Raw genomic sequence first — 9,330 nt, 5'->3', positions numbered from 1 at the left:
GCAATAACCACAGCTCGCGAAAAGCGAATGGTGACCCCCACGTTTTGTTCATGCACGTATTGCAATGCGATTCGGCGCTGTGCCGCATGCGAGACTTTACCGCTGTCCATAGAAGCTGTTTATCAGATTGTTAAGACGAGTGCCGAACTATAATCAGCTACACCAAGGGTACTTGGTGCACCAAGTACACCAAGTACACCAAGGCATCCCAGGGTACACCAGGGTACACCAGGGTACACCAAGTACGCCAGGGTACACCAAGTAATCGCACAGAGCAATCGATTATGTAGTGGTGTTCAAAAGCGTTGACATTCAACGCGAGCCAAAAACGCGCAGTGCACAGGGAACAGAAAAAAAAACAAACAAGATGTGCGATAATTATCCTGTCATGGGATAATTATCGCACATCTTGGTGTCACCTTGTTTTGACGTCATAATTTGCCTCCCTGTCATGGGAGGCAAATTATGACGTCAAAACAAGGTGACACCATCGAGACACTACAGCGATTAGTTCTCATCGTAGGAAAAAAAAACACGATTATTCACTTTCCCACTAGTTGTTTCTCTCATTCATTCATTGACTCGGAGCTGGACAGGTTTCGAGGGAAAAATCGCAGCTTTCGTCCCGAGCACCGATTGCTTCGACAGCAGGTAAGTCTTAGCCGTGGTCATTGTCATAATCTACACAGAAGCCGTACAATAATCAATGAGGGTCAACGATGAGTCGTCTACTTCTCACAATGAGTCACGATGCAAATACTGACTCGCGCTCAGCTGGATCAAACAAGGACTCGTCAGTTGCTGCAGTGGATGAAAGACTTTGCGCAGATCTGGTCCTTGAGGCTCTCTATATACGGTCGATCGTGTGAGCAGCCGAAAGCGTCCGTCATCGGTGACTGCGTCCCGCATTCGCCGTAAAGCTTTCGTTCGTTCTGACGTACAGTTTACGCACCACTACACCTATTGAGGAACCCTATGTAGCCTAGTTCCAATAAAGAATGAGGTCACGAGGTAGGCTACTGGATCGGCGCCAACAACACCGTTGCTGTAAAAAAAAACAACGAAAGAAATGAAGATGAGATTCCGTTTGCGAATAAGTCATCGTCCTTTCTCGACTTCCCGGCGCCTAGTATGAGACGGCCGTCCACGCATTTTTTTTTTCTGTTGCGTTCAAGGACTGCCCCCTGGCCGTGCGAGCTCTAGGCGAAAACGAGAATACACCGCATTCTGCCGAAGTTAACCCTTATCGTTGTAACGTGTACATGAGCTACACACACGAAAATGATGAAGATAAAGGGAATGAACTGATAGAGGCCGTTTTATTTTTGCTCAAGTGGTTTAGATAGCATATCAGCCTGCCAAGATCAAGGAAGTACAGCTCCACACTACCACGAGCTAGTGAATCGGGTATATTACAACTCCCTCTTTGATTATTGATGCTCATAAGATGAAATTTACAGTTTCAGTAGAATTTGAGGGTCCAGAATAAAAGTCCAGCCCGTATTCCGTACTACCCAAGGCCATGGTGCCTTGGAAAAAATTAAATAAAGAGCGTAGTCTACCTTAAAAGCTTATCGTAAAAGGTTTTTGTCAACAAAAGTTAACTGCTGGTCTGTTTCAAGGTGTAAAAAAATTCAAATTTTACGAATTGCCACGTTTAAGATGTAAGGTTACAATGTGTCAAGGGCTACGGGGGACATTAAGCTTCTTTTCTTTAAAATTATGCCTTGCAAACTTTCTGGTACCAAGTGCAACTGGCTGACATAAGGTACGTTGTATCGCACTTACCAGACTGATGGGCTCGCTGAACTCCTAAAGAAAACATTTTGACATTTTGCATACTTCACCTTCGAAATATCCAGGTTAATTAAGGAGGTATACGGTGCCGCGATGCTAAGCTCAAGGACGTATAGGCTTGATTACTGGCGACAGCGGCTGCATTTTGGCGAGGGTGGTGTTCAGGTGACACCCATGTAGTTACATTTAGGTGCTCGTTATGGATGTCTTCTACTTCAGTGGAAAAAAATATATGTAGAACAATGAACGAAAAGAATGTGACGCATACAAGCACTTATTGGATTTTCTTTCTTCTTTGTTTTAGAAGCACATTTGCGCTAAAGGAGAAATAATGGATTATCATCTGGCCGGAATATGCACGCTGCTAAACAAGCCCCAGTTGGTCAAAATTAGGGCGAAATCAGTCGCTACGGTGTGTCGCATTATCGCACGACGCCTTTAGCTCGGCAAGCCTCAAAATGATTTTGTCATCACGTCGCGTTCTGTGTAGAAGATTCGAAGCAGCCTGTAGGTGTTGTTGCACTGATATTACTGACACTGAGCTCGTTCGGAAACTAAACAGTTCATTGTTTCTAGATTAAACATTATCTATTGTCTGTGGTTAAGGCTCAAACATGCCGTAAAAATTTGCCAGGACGTTCAAGTTGGTAGCTAAAACCAGCTATACAAAGTTGAATTTACGTCGTAAGACCAACTGGTATTGTGCTGAGATGGCCTTGACTACACAGAAATGACCAAGCCAAATTGGCTGGCACATCTGTATCATTCATCGTTTATTCGGACAGCTGTACCAGTCTCACTGCAGTTTTAGGTCGGCAGCAACTATAATATAGAATGCCGTTTTGAGAAGTTACCACATATGAAGGTGACGCAGGCACTATGGACGTTTCCCAAACAACATACCTAAGCAGGTGGCTACGGACCGTGGAGTAGGGGTGTGACTGTGATGACTGTGATGGTATGTGTGTGCCCATCTCTCTGCATTTTGTATAACTCTTTAAAACTTCTCGATCCGATTTCCTAGTGTAGGGTAGCATGGCAGTTATTTAACATATGTGCATTTCATATGTCTTCTGATTCTTAGGTTATCACAAACGTACAAGCATCTGGTATTACAGACGAGCAGAGGGTGGCTACGTCTGTAAAGCTCCGAGTGGCATTTCAGACTGCAATCGATCAAGACATGACAAAACTCTGAACAGACGAACAACGTTTAGCACGGCCATGAGTTTAACGCACATTATGACGTCATTGTCTGGAGCACCCCATGCGGCATTGCGACACATAATCGATGAAGCAGACGGCACAAATATGGCAGCCTGCCGGGGAAAGTGTCGTCGGGTACGCACAAGGAGGAGTATAGAGCCAGACACCCTAAAGACCGACTGTATACTAGCGTGGATGTTGTCGCCTCTCCCAGGTGTCCGACAGAGTCGTTAATCGTTCCTTCGACAGGGCTAAGAGAGGAGAAGGAAACAAATTAAGTCTCAAACAAGGGCACAGTGCCAACCACGCAATCTCGAGTACTTTCCAGCTAAATGTGTGCAGCGTTTGAGAAGCACTATAGCCGTCTGTGATGGTTAAGTGAACTGAGAGCTCGGACGATCGGCGTATAAGTCGTGGGTTGGATTCCACAGTCGCTGTGGGCGGTACGTCGTTCGAGCGCGTAAGGCACGAATCAGTGAGATAAACCTCATGACCTTTGACAGTGGGTAGCTTTTTACACGGGGCGAACTTCGTTTAGCAGTTGCTTACGTTTCAGTGTTCCCCAAACCAGGAAAGCGTCGAGTGGAAAAGCAGGCGAATCGCACTTGAAGCCCGAACAAGTGAGCCCAAAAAAACGGGGACATACTCCCAACAGCTTAAGTTTGTGGGACGCGAAATATTCAACAAAACTGGATTCCCGCTTTGTTTGGAGATGACATTTCGAAATAAATGTTTCATACTGCACTTGGCATTTAGACCTATACAGTCACCAGCTTGATTACAAGCATTAAGCCCTGATATAGGAGAAATTTGCATTTGTTGTGGAGCCAACGGTCTTGCAAACTTTTGCTGTTGATAGTCCTTCTGAGAAGCTGCAAGAGGAACAGTGGAACTGTCACGTTAAAGAACCCCAGGTGGTCGAAATTTCCGGAGCTCTCCACTACGGCGTCTCTCATAATCATATAGTGGTTTTGGGACGTTGAACCCCACATATCAATCAATCAATCAATCAATCAATCAATCAATCAACAGTGGAACTGTCCCTGTTTTGTTTTAGGGGCGTGACTGCGAGTGGTGAACGCTAACATTGTGCAACAAGAAGCAAAAGTAAAAGAAAACAAAACAAAGCTTTCATTTGGCCGCGCAAGGATTTAAACAGCAAAGCTATAGGTCGTTTAGAAACAGTAGTTCGGCTGCTTCTATAGGTCGTTGGTAGACTTTAGTCAGGTGACGTTAGGCTGTTTCTGGGTTCAATCTCGGCGCACAGGGGGTTCGAGATAACCACAGACAGTCACGGACATCAGAGACAGAAGCTCACGTCGAAACCATATGTTCACACCTCACATTAACCTACGGGCACGTCCTGGTCGTCTATCACTTCGGGGTCTCCTCGCGGTCACCGTTGCCTTCACCGTTGCCTAACAATCTCTCGTTGTACGTATTCGGGATTTTCTTTGGTGTAGACTTAACGCAAAAGCCAAGACGATACAAGGTCAAGCGCATACTATCAACTGCTTTTATATGAAAAGCGCACACATATATATACGCGAACAAAGTCGCAGTCACGAGTCACATTGACAAGCAATAAATTGGATTAGTGGCAGGCGCTCAAGTAATCTATCTCAGTGGCATGAATCGCGATGTAGAAGGCCTCGCTACGCATGTGTCGCCTCATCTGTCAATAAAAAAAAAAACGCTTCCTCAATTTCTCACGCAACTTTTTCCTTTAATCTTGAGAGCACATTAGCTTCTGAGAGCACGGGTGCGCAGCTGAGCACCCTGTAATGTAAGAAGAGATTAGAACAGATCATCGGCCCACCACCGTCGATTTGCAGTCATTTGATAGGCTGTTACCTTTACGTTTTTCTGAGCAATCGGACTTGGCCAATATCTGCGGTTCATACTCATTTATGACGACAGTTTGCGCGTAGGTCACACGACACATACCTGCTGACCATACAAACTATAAGGCTAACTTTAACGGCTCTGTTGTTCAAAATTGCACGCCGAATCTTTTTTCGGAATCGGTTAAGTGTTGCTGAAACGTATACAGCCTTTATGGTAACTTTAAGGCGCATGTCATGACCGTCAAGGCGCGTGTGTTTTTTTGGCATTGAACTTTCAGAAGACAGAACTTTTTTTCTCTCCTATATACGAAAGCTGGCGGTTTTCGCGTCGCTACGAAATACTTATACGAAACCTTGACAAGGAGTTTTAAATTTCTTTTGTAACGCCTTAGACAAAAAAAAAAGCACGGGTCACATGTATTTGCATTTGACGATTCCCAGTAAGTAGAGGGCCCTCTATCTTTCATCTCCCCCATCCCTCTCCCATGCGCAGGGTAGCAAACCGGCTGCCTATAGGCTGGTTAACCTCCCTGTCGTTATTTTCCCCCTGTTTTCCTTCCTTCCTTCCCAGTAAATAAGGCACGCGCCTTTGGAGCAATGTATTCGAGCAGCACCTCAGTGGTTCGAAACGTGACCCTACCGATAAATTTCATTTTGGATTGTTTCTTTAAAGTGATTCGTCTCGCATGACAGAGGGATGAATTAACAGTTTTCTCGTGGAGCTTTCTAAAAAAATTGCGCATTCAAAACTTAATTTAAATTTCCAACAATATGCAACCGAAACAGTAGGCTGCAACGTATGATCAGTACAGCCTGCTACATTGTTAACTCTGTGGCCTATGGGACAAGCGGACGTTGGGAAAGTTTCGAGACAATAGGTGACGCAAGAAGCTGAATATCGATCGGTGGCGCTTCAGCAGGTATACCCATCTCTTGATTTTACCGGCGTTTTCTAAAGCACGCTAGCAACATTCACTGCGCAGTTCGACAGAATATAAACAATTCTTGTCGAAAAACTTTGTTTTCTCGAACCTATAGTGGCATCTAAACACATGACACCGATTGTACACATATACGTACAATCTCGATGACACATTTTCTATGAAAATTGGAAAATAAACTTTATTAGGCAAAAATGATACCAACTAATGTGGTTAAAATAAGGAAAAGATGCGTACCCCGTTATTAATTCATTCATTCACCCATTCATTCTTTCTTTCCTTCTTTCATTCATTCATTCTTTCTTTCATTCATTCATTCATTCACTCATTCATTCATTCACCAAATTTATGAACAGTCATAAAGCCAGGGCTTTCGAGACAGAAGCAGGCACCTCACTCCTATTGAGCAACATGGAAGCAGATTTTCTTTTCAATGTCAGGAAGTAAATTCTTCTGAAAAGTTAAAAAAAAAGGTGTACAGAAGAATAAACTTATGACTTATAGGTATATCGATCAAGATCCTCTTTCGTGGTCGTATTATCCTATTTCAGGCAAATATGTGGCGATATATTCAAAATACTTTGGTCGAGAAGAAAGAGAGCAAAAAAAAATACATCTTGCCGTAAAACGCATTATGCGGAACCGTATCAACGACATTGCACGGTATCTATCGTCAGCATTTACCATTAGCGATGATGCTCACTTTTAGTGATACCACCTAAGCACGAACTGTAAGAACCAGTACAAGAAGAAGATAACATGAAATAAAGCGAAAAAGAATCTGACACATACGTCGCAGACACAGCACTCGAACCCTTTCCCTTCTACTCGGCGGTGCAGCACTTTCACGTGGCAAGACCTCCGTCGTTGTCAGGTCTGTGTCGCAACGCGAAGTACGCCTCCGGCCGTGTTCTCGGCTGCACCAGCCGTCTATAAGGGCGTAATTATCGAACAGGTGCTCGCGTGTGCGCCCACGGTAGGAGTAATTAGTCGTCCATTTGGGATTGAGCAGGCTTCTGCGATAAGGTCGTCGCAAGACGAAAGAACATCGTCTCGTCGTGCCGTGGAGCTTCCTACAATTTTATTCTTGGAGAGAAAAAGCTCTGTGGGGGAAAAAAACCCAATATCAGGTTAAAACCATAAATACAAAATACGCCCACATAGCACATACGTGCCAGAGACCTGCTGTCATACTCAGTGAAAATTCGCACAGAATTTAGTGTTTCGAAAAGTTTATTGGCACGCAGTACGTGACAAACAATTTGACATCGTGTGTGTACACACTGTAGTATTTTATGAAAGGGAACACGCAAACGTGTGGCCTGCGCTCTGTGAAGGTAGAGTTACTGTATATGCTACCTTTAGCTGCCTAAAGGTAGCATATACAGTATCTCTATGCTGGCTGGCTGGATGGATGGATATGGCTGTACCCTTTAGATCGGGTGGTGGCTAGCGCCACCAAGCCGTAATACTTAATGAACCAAAAACTAGATTTATTTTTTTTCTTTAAAAAGTGAGTTTGAGGATTCGTACTTTGCAGTGAATAGTTTAATTTTCACTCGTGCCTTGACTTTAGCCACCAATCAGATAACCTCCTTCTAGTTAAGTCTACCCACTTAAAAGTCTATTTTGCCCTCCCGGTCCCTAAACCCCAGTGCTTTGAAAAACTCTGCGCCATCATCCTGAACTATAGGGTGAAGCCCTTTACAGAACATGATCAAGTGTTCGGCAGTTTCTTCTTCCTCTCCACACGCACTGTGCACGGCAATGCGGTGGTAAGGCCTTAATGCGGCGGTGGCCTACAGCGCCATCAACCGACAGCAAAAGGAACCACGTTCGCTTTCAGCGTCATCTGTTGCCGAAAAAAGAAATGATAACGAGTTATGGCCGGTATAGACAAGCGCTGCTGAATTGCACTCTTTCTCTGCTCCCGCCTGCAGTGCGTAGTCCACTGCCAGGCTCCCTTAAGGGCTGCAGAAATAAGCGTCTTTTTTTTCCTTTCTTCACCGCACTACTACCATTACCCCACCATAAAGATACCTAATATATAAAGAGTGGCCACTGGAGCCTTTTCACGGCCCAGCAAGACAGGGTCTGACCAACCGCTAGATGGCGCACCAATCCTCGTCTTTACTATTTTGTTAAGACACGTAATAGCCTCCTCAAGATGAGATTGAATACCCAAGCTTGGCATCATTTTTTTTCAAAGAAGAAATTTTATCAATTTGTGCAATTTTACAAATCTGTTCTACATCATGTGCCACTGAGGACATTTAATGCCTTACAACAAAAAACAGTAAAGTATGACAAGAAAGTGTTGTCTTTCTGCATTTGTTTTGCACAAAGAGGCACATTTATGTGGTCTAGATGTACTGTAATGTATTCCCTGTGTGCACTGTAATGTATTACCTGTGCGCACGGATAGCAGTGCCCTAGCTGGGCCGCAGGGCCTTACGGGAGTGTCTGCTCTTTATGTAAGTATGTTTCTCTATGACCCCACCACCACAAACGTTGTTCGCGTCCACGGCGCAAGCTGCAGTAATCGCCTGATATCGCTCGCCGCGCTGGCGATCAGGGAACGTAATACAGCAGCGCTTGTCTACCGGCCATAACTCGTTATCTTGCTTGGCCATAGATGACGTTCAAAGCGAACGTGTTTTCTTTTGCTACCGGTTGATGGTGCTGTAGGCAGCCACCGCAGAGCGCAGGCCACGCGTTCGTGTGTTCCCTTTCATAAAGAACGACAGTGTACAATAATGGCATACGGTGTCTACAAGGACATCGTGTCTGTACAGCGACGTTGCTTCGCGACCATTTATTGATGAGCCGACTGTTGCCTTCCTTTTTAGCGGACCTGTCGTGAGCGGTAGGATTTATTTCGGTGGAACACACCTGTTTACGATTACGACACTTGTATGAATCGACTCGCAAGTGACAATTCGCTAAACGGCCTCACTGTTAGAAAAATATCGGGGAATCCTTAAGCCTCGCCTAAAATCTTTTTACGAGTTTAACGCGATATTCTGTCCCTATGGGGCGCACTTCAACCTCTTAGCTGATTTTACGTAATAATATCATGCTTTAAATCAGGAGCAGTTATGCGCGTGAAATGGCGTGAAATGTTTGCTTACTTGCTCAGGACACAATTAATTAACGTGCGTGCCTTTTGCAGTAGGTGGCCGGCTTTAAATCACGAAGACTGTATGGCATGCCCATGTTCTGACGCCCGATAACAATGCACTCTTGCTCCTAGCAATATCACTGCGGTATTACACGTTGTTTTTTGAAGCTTGTATACAGGCCCCGCGCATGTTTGTAAAGCATGAAAGTTATTTTCACTGCATTTCCACGCAGAGACGTGACTGTGTGGTAGAAAAACGCTCGTTAAGCAGGCGGCCCAGCGTCGATACTCACTCGGTCCAGGGTATTGTTATTTTATTTGCATCTTTCTCGATTTTTCAGTCACGGGCAAGACGATTTTTCGTTCACAACCAGCGACTCCGACGCCGGAATCCGTCGCCGAATGAAGGTCGCGGGAT

This window comes from Rhipicephalus microplus, chromosome 7 (genome assembly GCF_043290135.1).
Source record: "Rhipicephalus microplus isolate Deutch F79 chromosome 7, USDA_Rmic, whole genome shotgun sequence".
NCBI lineage: Eukaryota > Metazoa > Arthropoda > Arachnida > Ixodida > Ixodidae > Rhipicephalus > Rhipicephalus microplus.
The sequence above is the reverse complement of the archived record's forward strand: the minus strand, read 5'-3'. Positions refer to the sequence as shown.